The sequence below is a fragment of the Lates calcarifer genome, linkage group LG7_2 (assembly GCF_001640805.2).
Source record: "Lates calcarifer isolate ASB-BC8 linkage group LG7_2, TLL_Latcal_v3, whole genome shotgun sequence".
Lineage (NCBI taxonomy): Eukaryota > Metazoa > Chordata > Actinopteri > Centropomidae > Lates > Lates calcarifer.
Window position 1 is genome coordinate 13,335,276 of NC_066854.1, and position 14,825 is coordinate 13,350,100.

A 14,825-nucleotide genomic window follows, 5' to 3' on the forward strand; every position below is an offset into this window, starting at 1 on the left:
GGGTTCTGTTTTTACCAAACCAGCTCTTCTTGTTTACCATCTTGTTCTTCGTCTTCTTGTGTCTAACCTTACTTCTTGTAGAGACTCTCATCCTCTCCCAAAGCACATCTTGTACTTCAGATCCCTCATCCCTCTTCTCCCTCCCTCCTTCATCTTCTCTGTCTTCCTCCAGCCAGGCTTTTACTTCTCTGTCACCCCTCCGCCCTGTCTGCATCAATACTAAGCCCTTTATGTGATCCTTGGCTGGTTCAATAATGCTGTGCACTCTTTTGGGCTGAGGCCCCTCCAGGGTCCCTCCTTGGCAAATAAGATATCGAGGGGACAAATTAAAATGCCGCTGTGATTGTCTATAGACTGCTGCAGTTTGTGCTGAGATCACTTGGGAGGTTGAATGTACAGCAGGGGGAGGCTGTGAGACAGAGTGAAGGAAATAATCCACATGAATAGACTTTGTCTTTAAAGGGCCTTAGCTTTCTGCTGCAGACAAATGCCATTTAAGTACCTCATCAATTCAAATCCTCATACTTTTAATGCTCAACTATACAAAGACACTTTCATCATCCTAAATCACTGAGCTGTCGACTAGTAAAAGGCATCCCATTCCTGCTATGCTAATGTATATTGTATTTGACTGTCTAAATTACACACTGGAGTCTCAAGACAGGAAGTGAAATAGTGCTGGGAAAGTAAACAAAATGTACCAAAACTGACAAGATAAATCTCTTACTGACCTTATTTAGGTCAAGTTAATAAACAGAACAGCCATCAGAGTTTGAGAGAAAATTATGAAATACACAGAAGACAAAAATCACTAACTTTTTAAAAGTTGTCCATGTGGCACAAACTGTGTTAGGTAGAAGACTGTGTGATGCAGTTGAAAGCTCTGAGGGAGGTTTGTATTGGTTTTGCTTGGTTTTTTTTTGTTTTTGTCACTGTTGTCATGGTGAATAGACTTTTATGCTCAGGTTACACAACCATTCCAACTGAACCACTGGAAACCTTTTAATGTGAAATATTTGTACAGGAAATGTTGATTTTCACAGACTATAGCTTGAAGGCAGTCTAAAAACCTCAGCGAATACAACTTAAGAGCAGCTAGAATTTTACATTACACTAAATGTATCAGTATAACCAGTGCTAAGTTTGCATTTGCCCCATGAGCAGTGGGAACTGTGAGTATAATCCTGTAACAAACTAATGGAGAATTTAAGGTGATATTTTGTCAGTAAAATACCAAATACACTAATAATTTACAATTTACATTTACAGTGTTATAATCCCATAACTTGAATATTGTTATTAGGAGTATGTGCATAGATTTCAACTGAATTACTTCTTGAAATCAGCCACATGGGGCAATGCATTCCAGTTTCACACAACATGACAACTGGTTATAAGATATTTAGTTAAGGTGGATATATAATAACACTGCCACTATGCGTGCTGTTTGCATATCACTTTGCTGTGTGTAATGAACATGTTTAAAGAAACATACACATATGTAAACGTTGTATAAAGCATTTAAGATGGGGCGACCTGACAGCTGAATGGTGAGGGTAGGTACCACATGGGCCTCAGTGCTCTGAGCAGTGAGTCCCTGGTTAGACTAGATCCGGTTGGTATTCAGGCCGTGTGAGTGCTGTGTGAACTGAGTGCAGATGTTAGTCACAAGCTAAGACAGGGTGGTGTGCACCCCATAACACAAAGGTCACCTTTACATTCTCACAAGGGATTTGACTTTGGAGAAAATTCAGCCTGTTAGCGAAGTAACTCAAGAGTTAGTCTCACAGCGTTTCCTTGTACTCTCTCCCTGTGTGTCTCCTCGCTCTCCTGTCTGTGTGTGTGTGTGTTTTGTGAGGTGTGATCCTCTGGCTGTCTCACCTGTGCTCACCTGCTCCTCATTTCCTCATCACTGCCTGCAGTATAATAACCCCAGCACTCTTCGCCCGATTATTTCCACCTCATCAGTGTTATTTTGATTTAGGCTGCTCAGTAATTATCTGATTTATTCTCTCTAGTGACTCTTCTGTTTATATGTCTAACATGTCTTCTCCTGTGCTCCAGAGCTCGCCAGTACCTGTGTTGCTGCTACGTTGCCTCACCTTGCCTGCTGTTCACCTCACCAAAACCTCCAGCCAGTTGTTACTGGATCTCCCCCACTGCTGGTCTGCCAGCTCCCCTGTCTCCAGCATCCCCCTCCATCTTTTTTCCCCCTCTAATGTTCATTAAAGACCATAATTCATCTCCACCTGGTCTCTGTGTCTGCTTCTTGGGTCCTAAAACCAAAACCTAACCAGAATATTACAGTCAGATTACTAACAATACAAGCTTATAATGATCATTAAATCATGGTGTTAGCATAGCATGTCATAATGCTTCCAATATCAAACTCTTAACATAATTTAATGTGCCAGCATTCTGTAACTGCAGCTGCACAGGCCACAAAAGTTACATGGGTCTCCACCACTGAACCACAGATCACTGACAGCACCACCACAGTAGACCACTGGAGCTGTGTTTCTGTACTCTGGGTTCATTGCTGCTCTTTGCTGGTTGGATTACTTTTCTGTTTTGTGCCACCTTGTCTGGATCTTCAGCTTTGACCTTTGTCGCCATCTCCATACAGTTAGACATTGTGTTATATTATTTGAATAAAAGGCTGAACTGTATCTGCTGGTTCTAGTGTCTGCATTTGCATCATATCTCACCTGTGTTTTGGGTTATATCAAACTTGTAATCGTGGATGTGTACATTTGTAGCACCACACTTTTAGCTGCTATGCTAACTATTACTTAACTGAGTCATTTCCAGTGTTTCTGATGCTTTTTGCTTCCGCACGTTTTCTTTGTGCTCAAGCCTGTTCCTGTGCTGCTGTTTGCTTCAACTGTACTGTCTGACTTCATTTCACTCATTCTTAACTGAAAGTGACTTCAAACAGTACTGTCAGCCTAAGTCTTCCTATAAACAGTGAACAGTGGAGGTGTTTAACTTAAGTGTTATAAGTTAAACAATGAGGAGTGTGCAGAAAAATATTAAAAGTAAGTGAACACAGAACATTTGGAAGGATACTGAATATAGGTAAGATGGCAGACCTAGGGAAGGAACTACATTTGTAGTTTTATTATACAATCTTGTGCTGCATAATGATAATTAAATTGAATATTGAAAATATATGGCTCTTTAGCTGTTAAATGCTCCCCTATGCTCATTAGTTAGTGAGCATAACTGTGTATGCTAAAACATAAGCAGTGAGCTAAAAGAGGCTTAAGATTTTTGGGGGGTTTTGTCATTACAAGCAACACCTTTCACATTATACAGTCACTTGATCTGTCTTTAATTCACTGACTAGAGCAGCCATTGCTAGTCCAGCAATGGTGGCCATTTTGACCCTTTAGAATATAAAATATATCCACATATATTCTTTAAATGTGTAAATTTCCCACAAGTGATATAAATAAAGTCTAAAGTCTATCTTATCTTTAACAGCTGGATTTCCTGTTTTCCCCATGAAACACCAGCAGAGACAATTGCTGATACAAAGGCGACACAGTTGGCATTTACCACCACTCTTGAGACATGTTTATCAATACACCACTTGTTCCCAAAATCACCGTGCCATTCACGTAAATTATTGATGTCTGGGCAGGATCGGCCTCATTTGAGAAGCCTCAGAGATACTTTAAACTGATGATGGCTCAATTTGGTAGCCCAGCCCAGGTCAAGACACACAGCTCAATACGTCAATACCACAGACAGTCCTGAACAGCACGTGCGTAGAAAACACAAACACATGGCCTAAGCATCACACATGCATTTCTCTGCATTTATAGACCAACATATACACACAAAACCATTCATACCACATAACCCATTACAGTAGTGTTTATTAATTAGTTTATTAGTGTTAATTAAGCACTTCATTGTAACATATTAGTTTTTATATTTAGACTATTTATTTATGTATTGGACTGCATTATACTGAAAGCTGACCAATGCCAGTTACTCACTGCAGACAGTCTTCTGGGAAGATTTTACTTATACTGTTAATGAATTCATTCAGATTCATTCATTCATTATCTATACCGCTTATTTGTTAAGGGTTGTGGGGGTGCTGGAGTCTATCCCAGCTGACACTGGGCAAGAGGCGGGGTGCAACCTGTATGGATCACCAGTCCATCCCCGGGCCAACATATATAGACAAACAACCATTCACACACACATTCACAATTTAGAGTCACCAATTAACCTGCATGTCTTTGGACTGTGGAAGGAACCTGGAGTACCTGGAGAGAACCCCCACCCCCCCACACACACACACACACATACACACACACATGTGTGTGTGTTACTTATGTTCAATGAAACATGTCAAAAATAAATGTTCCTTTAACCTTAAATGTGTTTTTCTATTTTTTTTATATATACACCTTTTAGAATTTTTTTTTTACCCTATATGGGCAAGGAACCATATATGGTATGGCTTCACTGATCTTGATTTTCTATATGAAAATTGAATATTTTCAAAAATGTCACAAAAGTAAAAAAAAATTTGTTGTGCCCTGAAATTTTGAATTTCCAAGTATTTCAATGAATGCCTGATAAAGGGTTAATGTTGGGGTCTCCACCCAGCTCTACAGTGACTACAACTATGCACCACAATCAAAACTAGAAGGTGGTGGAGCAAGCAGATCTTTACTTACAGCTACAATACGCAAGCCAGTGCTAGCAGGAAGCAGAAGCTTGCTAGTCTGAGAGTCAGCCATTGTAGCACAGTGACGCCAGTGAATCTTTGCCCCATGTGTGCAGATCTGATGGGCTTGGAAACACATCTTACACCGCCTGGACCAGAAATTCAATGTGTGGCTCAGCTGTCGAAAGCTCAGCTGCATTCTTCCATCTTGTCAAAGCTCCCTGGTGCTTCACTCCCACCAGCTTGCAGGTTCTCGCCTCCTTCACTGGTGCTCTCATCTTCTCCTGAATTGAACTTTCCTTCCCTCACATGGTGGATATTAGCCCAGCCTGGCCTTGTGTGACCACTTCAACCAGCCTCTTGTGATGCAGCCTTGCCTCTGCTTCCAGAACAGCTTCCTCTGCCCTTCACTTCCTGCCAGTCCTCACCTTCTCTGTACAATATCCCTTGTTACCTTGACGATTTGAAGGGCAGTTGCAGTTTGTTGTATTGTGTATTGTTGTTCGTGAAGAGACCTTCTTCGTGAAACTGCTGTAGTATTCAGCAATGAAGCCTCTGATTCTGATGACACTATGCCAGGTCAAGCCACAACACAACAGGTTGCTCTCAACAGTTTATTAATTGCCCATGTATGGCTTACAAACTGTAGTTAGCAGTTATCCTAAATGTCTTCTACTACTTTCATGCTAATGACAACAGAGATCACAGAAAACAGAATAACCCAGCTGTTGTAGATGAGGCCGTAAATCATAATCAAGCTGGGTAGAATCATTTAGAACAAAAACAACACAGGTACTGGGCAAACAATGTAAAACAAACCTTTTAACCTGCTGGAATTACAAGCAAATCTGGTAGCAGCTACTGTAGCATTACCAGAGGTATGGCAGCTATGTGACGAGGCACCTTAGATCCAGTTAAAATGCATGACTCATTATTTAATGTATGACTTGATGCATGATGTATGACACACTGCTGCTCAATATTGATAAATGACCGTGTGATTACTTACACTAAAATTCTCAGTCACGTCAAAACCTATAGAAGCTAATTGACATGACTTGACATTCAAATGAGCTCTTACTTGCCAGTTGCAGCAGAGAGGCCAGTTCATATTGATTGCATGGAAGAGCAGAATTAGGAATTATTTTGGTTTTGGATCAAAGGAAGTGGTCACAGCTGCCATCTGATTGGCTGAGGACATTTCCTGCTTTAAATATGCATTATATGAAGATGAGGTGTGAATAAGTAACCTGCTTCTTTTAAAAGGACCAGTATGTAACATTTACAAAATGGATTATAATATATATATATAAAGTATGTTTTTATATATATGTATATGTATATATATGTAGATATACATTGCTCAGGAAGGAAAACATGATTTTATATATATATATATATATATATATATATATATTATATATATATATATATATATATATATATGTATAAACTTGTCACTCTAATACAACCCAACACAAATTCCAGCCTCACAATCTGCATCAGAGCTGAATCACTTCCTCTCTGACACATTCTCAACAAACAAAGAACATTCACAACTTCACAAAGGCCATATTTGTTGCAGGGCTATTTTAATAAATTATATGATTGTGGCCCCTGAAGTGAAATTGCAAATGTGCTCGCCCATAAAACTGATTAAGGAAACTGATGCACCAAGGTAAGAGAAAGAGTTTAACTGAGAACACTACAACCTGAGGGATGCTTCAGTAGCTGCCGTCGATTTTACCCAGCAAATCTTTTGATTCCTGTAGGTCCCATTTTAAGTATTCCTTTTGATGACTTCTTTTATATCTCCCTTCATTACATTCCCTCTCATATAAGCTTTTTACATCTCCAGTGGGCATGTAATTATCCATGAATCCACAGGGAAAATAGCCTCCGTGCAATATGAGCATCTTAAGTGTTGTGAATATTTGTTTCATCCATTTTCTAATTCAAAGAGTCAAGGGCCCCTGTGGAACTCCCACCTCTCATCTCCGATGCCTTTACATGCTTTTTTCCCAGGGTTTTTTTTTTTTTTCTCCTTTCTATTTTTTTTTTTTTGCCATTAAGTTTACAGCCGGCTGTGTTCCTGGTTACATTGCTGACAGAGGATGAAGGGAGTGAAATCAGAGGAGACTGTCACAACAAATCCCAAAGTGCTGAAATGAAGATTAATGATTGCCTGACCCAGTGGAGCCTGAAATCAGGATTGAAACCCAGAAATGTCTTAAAGGCAAAAAGAAAAAGAGCTCCAGAGACATTTTGTCCAGATGTACTGGAGCGCCCAGATATCTGGCATTAAGTTCAGAGATAATGTATCCAGCGTTAACCTGTGGGAGATTAATTTTGCAACATGATTAATTATGTAAACAGTGTTATCAGTGTGAGATGCTTACAGATCACTACAGTGGGACATTTGGATTCTGCCAGCATTGCCTTGTTTACCTTCATCAATGGAGAGCCAGCGTCCAGCAACAAGGTTGTTCAAGGTTGCAGCTTCTCTGTGGGCTCTGATAGGGGGAGCTGCACTGTCAGTACAGGAGGCAGCCTCATCCATATTCCTCATTTCACCATTCACATAAAGTTGGAATCATGAAATGAAACTGAAAACCTATTCTGAGTGTTTTATAACCCTGTCAGTTTAAAATGAGAATAAATGAGGGTCACCAGAGAGATGTGCAGCTAAGATTGAAACACTTCAACTGCACAACACACAGATTTTTTTTGATTTTTTTTTTACAAATATATTATAAAAACATATTTTGACTGCAATAGGTATGGTGCTGACACATCAAATCTGATGGTTCAGTTTAAATGAAGTCTGTGGTGTATGGTATAGCTAAATTCAAAGCCAAACTACTATTAAATGCATCTAACTGTTAGGACAGCACTGTCCTGTTTTGATCTGTTCATCTATATTTATGTCAGATGAGGTCCAGTTGCTGTCTCGACTATTAATCAGTTATTTGTGACACCAGAGAAAATAAAACACTCCAGGTTCAGTGGTGCTGTACTGGGACATCATACCGCTGGGTACCTAGCTAGCTGTTTTTAAACCTGTGTGGTGTAAGTGTAAGTAATCTTTTGCTGCAGAATGTCTTCCCATCTCATCCATGCTCGTCAGCAGGCGTGGACGAGCATGTCTTACATATATATGTGTATATTCAAAGTATTTGAGTTGAGTCTGATATCTTCAGACAAATGACTGACTATTTCATCCCCTCACTCAGTCAGTGTTTAAATGAAGATGAGGCCATACAACCACGACGACCACATGACACAGAAACAATGACACCCTCGTCACAGGGTTCATATATCTACCCACCCTGCCACTCATGTGTGGTGACACATCATTTGTCAGATGTCAGAGCAGCAGTCAGAGCTTCACTCTGCACAGCACTGATGACTGCAGCACTATTGGCTACACAGCATTAACAACATGTCAACTCAACATTCAGATGCTGATGATGACTGCCATGTAAAATGATAGTCAACTGCTATTGCTGCTTGTAGTGTTAAGATTAGCAAGAGAGAAAACCTGCTGGTTCAGTGTAAATTTCCATTTCATTGTTTTCTTTAATCTCTCAGTATGTATCAGTATGGATAATGTAGCCATACTGTAGGTTTATGTTAAGTTTCAGTTTACCGTAATTTCCAGGACTATAAGCAGCTACTTTTTTCACATGCTTTGAACCTTGCAGCTTAAACAATGATGTGGCTAATTTATAGATTTTTACAGGCTAACGAGCTTCATGCTGCCAAAACATTTAGCCTCGTCACATCAGACCAATGAACAGGTCACAGTGGACCAATGAAACTGTTTGAATTAGATCAAACGCACTCACACTAAATTCTTCACAACAGTCATTTTGTGCACTTAATGCACACACCCTCGATCATGGAAAACACATGAAGAAATGCATATGATGCAGCTTTTAAGTTAAAGGCAATCGATCTGGCTGTCGAAAAAGGAAATAGAACTGCTGCACATAAGCTTGGCATCACTGAATCGATGGTGAGACGTTGGAGACGGCAGCGTGAATGTGTAAATATCTCATGTTACAACGTAGACACCTGCGGCTTATAGACAAGTGTGGCCTGTATATGTACTTTTTTTTTTCTTTTTAAATTTAGTGGGTGCGGCTAATATTCAGGTGTGCGCAATAGTCTGGAAATTACGGTAGTTTTATTTTCTATCAGTTCAGTACAGCAGATGGCTCTAAATCAAGATATCTATCCATTTCCAAAATCCTGTTTTTGTCCCTGTCACTTTTACTGTTTCACTTTGATTTCCCCACTGAAATCTCTCTAAACAACGTCCAGCTGCCAAAATCCACATAACAGACGTGAGCTGATGCAAATGTTGAAACATTCATCTGGGTCAGCTTCAGTTATTACGGCAAGTCAAACTAATGAGCTTTACATTACATTTGCCTGCAAATGGCAATAAATACACTTTCGGGAAGGAAACCATTAATTGTGTTAAAACCATAGGAACCATTAATTGTGACCTGATCACTTTTCTTTTCTGGGAAATGTTGTTAATTTATATATTTAACAAATCATACATACATTGCTATTTAACATCAGCTATTTGTTATCCACCAAAACATCTGATCTTGTAGCAAAGTCTCCATCTGTAGTGACTCTAGCTTTATGGAACAGTTTTCTGGGTATGTTTAGACTCTCACAGCTCTTGATCCAGGTTAAAGAAAGATCCAGGTCCAGTTTAATACAGATAAAGTTCACAGTGACATAAAATGCAATGTATTTATTTACATTCATCCAAAACCACCATCTTTCCTTGACCTTAACCGAAGAGCTTTAGTTGCTGTACCTCGGTCTTGGTCTCCCCTCACTCTCAAGACAAGTGGGTCCAGCAGTCTTTACAGTAAACGTCAACAGACCATATCCCATCTTTAAAGCCCTCTCCAGTCACAGAGAACTACTTGGACACAGGAACAATTAATTCATGCTCTGTTTGAGAGCAATCAGATCATGTCCAATCAGATATCTGAACTGGTCTGGCAAGTGTCTGTACTCACCATCTCCCCCCACCACACACACTCAGCCTCGGAGCCTTTCTCTGGAGACCAGGATAAATGTTATGGGTTCTTCCTCCAGTGCAATCTGTTTTTCCACCAGTAACAGCTGACCCTCACTTCAGCTCACTTTATATTACGTCATGGCTTTGTTAACAGGGAGATCTCTAGCTTGGGTTGAAGCGTTAAATTAAAGTCTTGAAGTCTTTTCGCTCTCGTTTTCTGATGTCCGTGTCAAGATAAGAGCTGTCTTTCCCTAACCACACAGGAAACGCCTAGGACCACCTCTTCAGTCTTCACCATGGCTCCTGCTTCGTTCCTGACTACCCTTTGATGGATGCTCAGTGGAATGAGAAGGCACTGCAGGGGGTGTTTGTCAAAAGATTAAATGAACAGTTAAGAGATGAGCAAGCAGCCCAAGATGATTCCAGTGTTCTAAAAGGGTTTTGTGTCAATGTATCACCTCTGAAACTGGAGGTTTGATCTGAACATGGAAAAAGCCACAGTGTAATTTGAACCCTTCTTCAAAATCTTTTGTTTTCAGTGGCTGAATAGTGAAAGCAGCTTGTTAGCAAAGCATCAGCTGTAGCTTCTTTCCTCCATCAGTGGGCACACAGGCCTAAATACTGCTCTGCACTGAAGCATTTAGCAGTATTCAGGCTCAGAACTTGATGAACAATCAATGTAACATGTACCCGGTCAGAAGAAAATAGACCTGAAGCGTATAGACATGAGGGGAATCAAAGTAAGAATTAAACATCAAGTGGAAAATAATGTTTTCCTTTGATGCACCATAGGTTCTTATAATAATTGCTCATGGTACAGCAAAGTTCAAGTATCCTACACCTAGTTTCAGCGGCAAAGCAAATAACATTTGTCTGAACATTTGGCGAGAGGTGGGGTACAACCTGGACAGAGGTAATATTCTATGTAATATTCTGCTAATGATAAAATAATAAATGTGTTATTCCATCTCTCAGTACTCTCTGGTCTTTCTCCTCTGTTACAACTGAAGACATGAATCTTTATACACAGCTCAAATGTTACTCAAACAGGAGGAAACAGTTCATTTGTTGGGGACTATTTTCAGTGGTGGATTAATCCACATTTGGAGCTGTATTTGAGTATTTGGGACAGCAGGAGTGGGACTGTGTGTGTGTCTACAGTGTGTGCGTGTTGATGGTGATGAAGGAACATGTCGCTCAGCGTAATAGTGTGGATCACTAATGTGTTTTTAATAGTTTATGGAAATAGTGGAGCTCTGTGGCTCAGAGAGAGAGCCGATATATCAGACTGTGTTACACACACAGGATATTAATCAGAGGATCGGATATTTTCTAAAACAGATATTCTTCCTTTGTCTGATTATTTTACCAATAGAGACTCACGTCCATCTAAAACTTCAGTGATCAGCCATTTTCTGTTGAGAGCAGTCAGGACTTTTGCTTCTGGGATCCTGGAGTTCCAATATAACTATTCTCTCTCTCTCTTTTTTAAATTCCTGACTGACCTGCAGTCTAATAAACCATATGCAAACACACACACATCAGCAACTGAGCTCAGCTCAACTAAACTCTTCTTCCTCTTAAATTTCACCCTCTCCAAGTTCACCAGCACAAGTCATCAAACGAGGCACCAGCTGCACCAGCTGCTTAGGCCCGTCAAAATAAAAGATGAAGATATACACCTGTGTCTAACCTTGCAAAATTTTGTGTCTTGTTAATTATTTAACCAGAATTAAATTATTTAATCATTTGCAAAACATATCATGATGAACAACTGGTCTCTGTTGCCCTTTTAATCTGCTACACACTCATTTTCTTTAAAGATGAAAAAAAAAAACAACCTTTGTTCCTTGTGCAGTGGCTTTCTAAGACGTTCAAAGTCATATTATTTATTCAACACAAGCATTTAAACTGCAGATTACACCATCCCCTCTTTGTGATAACATTAGCTATAGAACTCTTAATACTTCAAATGTGCCTGAAACACTTCATTTAGTGCATCATAATGCCCTAAAATCCCTGGTGTCCTGGGTGTTTTGCAAAACAATAGATGTAAAATGGTGCTCATTGTTTAGCCTTATAAAAATTAGATAATGCATTGAAAGTGCTGACGATCATAACATCATTAGAATATGATTAAAATATGCTGCTTTTGTTCCTCTTTAATATCACAATAACTCTTGAGTTGTGGTTTGTTCTTCCTACTGCCAGATAGTGTGTAATGAAAAAGAAAAGAGCAACATAGGTGTGTGTGTGTGTGTGTGTGTGTGTGTTTTGTGGGGGGCAGTTGTTGGATATTGCCCTGCACTGAGCAATTTAGAATAAATGTGTTGTGAACAAAGGAGTGCTGCGGATCACTGGTCAGAGGCAGCAGCGGTGATAGGGTCCTGGGTGCTGTGTTGTTTAACGTGGGCTCAGCACGGACCAGCTCTCGGTAAATAGCAGGATCCTGGTCACAGGCATGGCTATCAGGAGGAGGAACATACCAAGGGCACATTATCTAAACAGCCAGACATATCCTCACCTCGAAAAAAACGCTCTGCCCTGACCCTCCGCTAGCAAGATTTCATCAGGATGAACATTTCACACCTCATCTCTGTTTTCTCTCTACAGTGAAGACAGGGATTCATCTGATAATTTATTTGTTAAAGGAAAATCTTCTTTTTTATAGAATGGTGATTAGATCAGATAATATATTCCCATATATGTGTTTAGGATGCAGTTAAACATACAAATTGGAAAACAAATCTGATGTTCAGTTTGCCAGATCTTTAGAATTTTTACTCACAATAACTAACATAGGACAGGTATATTTTCCACAGCTTAAAAAACCTAAGATAGGGAGTGATGGAGTGAACATTAGAACTACCGTAATTCCAGGACTATAAGCCGCTTACTTTTTTCACACGCTTTGAACCTTGTGGCTTAAACAATGATGCGGCTAATTTATAGATTTTTACGGGCTGACGAGCTTCATGCCGCCAAAACATTTAGACACCTGCAGCTTATAGACAAGTGCGGCCTGTATATGTACTTTTTTTTTTTTTTAATTTAGTGGGTGCGGCTTATATTCAGGTGCGCTCAATAGTCAAGGAATTACGGTATGTAATTCTTTTTTTCTTTTTAAATTTAGTGGGTGCGGCTTATATTCAGGTGCGCTCAATAGTCCAGGAAATACGGTATGTAATTCTTTTTTTCTTTTTAAATTTAGTGGGTGTGGCTTATATTCAGGTGCGCTCAATAGTCCAGGAATTACGGTATGTAATTCTTTTTTTCTTTTTAAATTTAGTGGCTGCGGCTTATATTCAGGTGCGCTCAATAGTCTGGGAATTACGGTAGATAAGCAAATACTCACTGGTGGTGGTGTCCTCATGGTTTCAATAATAAACTGTAAGTAAGCTATCCATCCATTCATTATCTATACTGCTTATCTGTTAAGGGTCGCGGGGGGGGCGGCTGGAGCCTATCCTAGCTGTCATTGAGCGAGAGGCGGGGTACACCCTGTATGGATCACCAGTGTAAGTAGGCTACTATACTGTAAATTAGTGTGACTGGAAATCGACCAAAGAAAAACGAAGATGATCATTAGCCTTGAAAAAAAAAAAAATTAATAATCTCCTTTTAACAAATCTGAGCGATTCACCCCCTCATACCTGCCACATTGCCCTGCATGTTTAGTGAATTAACACCACCTGAGATTAATCCCTTGGGAATAGCGGCTTTCTTCTTGGAGATGAAACAGGAAGCAATCATATTAAATAAAAAGATATAAATAAATGAACATCACTCGTTTACTTCTTTTGGACGTGTCTGTTCTCAGGTTGGCCTTTATTCTATGTTCAGATGGAGACATTCTGGTGTCAGGTGTGCTGTGGTCAGAGAGTGTGTGTGATCAGATTTGACTCGAGATGAAGTGCTGGCAGGCTTTTAGGAAAACTGGGTCAATCAAAAAACATCACTGCTCAAATTCACATGGTCACAGTGCAGTATCTGCTCATATAAAAATCATGTAAGTGACTTCAGTCACTTTCCTATCAAATAGGCAAACTTGTTGAAAGCTTTCCGATTTATAGCTCAGATCAGACTCTGTCACCACTGATTCCCACTCACAGAGCACATGACAGAGGATGATGCTCTAATAACTCCCACTTTCATTTTAATTTCAAGTTATTGAGCCTTAAATGAGGTTAGGTCATGTGAAAACTGCTGTGGACATAACAGTCACTATCAGCACACTCTGTCCTTTAGACTCCAGCTCAGGACAAAGAGCTAACAATGGCAATAATGGTTTCATTTTGTGCTGCAGGAGTGAGGATTGAAAATTGTGCTCTGCCGTCTATTGATGCAATCACCTGAATGGCTACATCATTCAGGCTGCAGCCTCTGTGAGCTCACTGAAGTGAGCCCATCAGAGGGGCAGTGGCAGGAGAGAGAAACACCATCAAGACTAAAGCAGGCCACTGTCATTCACCGTTAGCTTGATAAGACAAAGCCAACACAGAAGTGACTGAATGCCTGCCCTGACATGAGCCTTTAACTGTATTGCATTAAAAACCTGCATTTGGAGTCAAAGTCTGGTTTGTGAGAGTTCAGCTTTATAAGGAGCTTTTTTTTCACATATTAATTAGACATCAGGCCATCAATAAGTTGGAGTTGGAGGATGGACTTACACACATGCCCTGTCTTAATGATGGAGGTTAGGATGCATGCAGCATGAGAGGAATATGTGTTAATATTCCTCTGAAAAGATGCAAGCATTGTGCAAGGTGTCAAAGACAAGGTATTTATGGAGGGAGCTAAAAAAGAAAACTCTTCTTAGTCTAGTAAGTATGACATTTCTGAATAATTGAATTTAAAAACAGACAATCTCTGATTTGTAGAGCAGTAATTATTTTTATATTCTATTCTTACATTGTGGTGCCAACATAATTGCTGGTACAAAGGCAATGTTTTCTTTTGATTTTTTTTTTTTTTTTTTTGGTTGTTGTTGAACAGACATCTACATGAACAAGTCTGATTCTTTTTTGGAATGATTACGATTTGAGAAATCTTTCTCTTCCGAGGTCATTTGATTTTATCATGTAG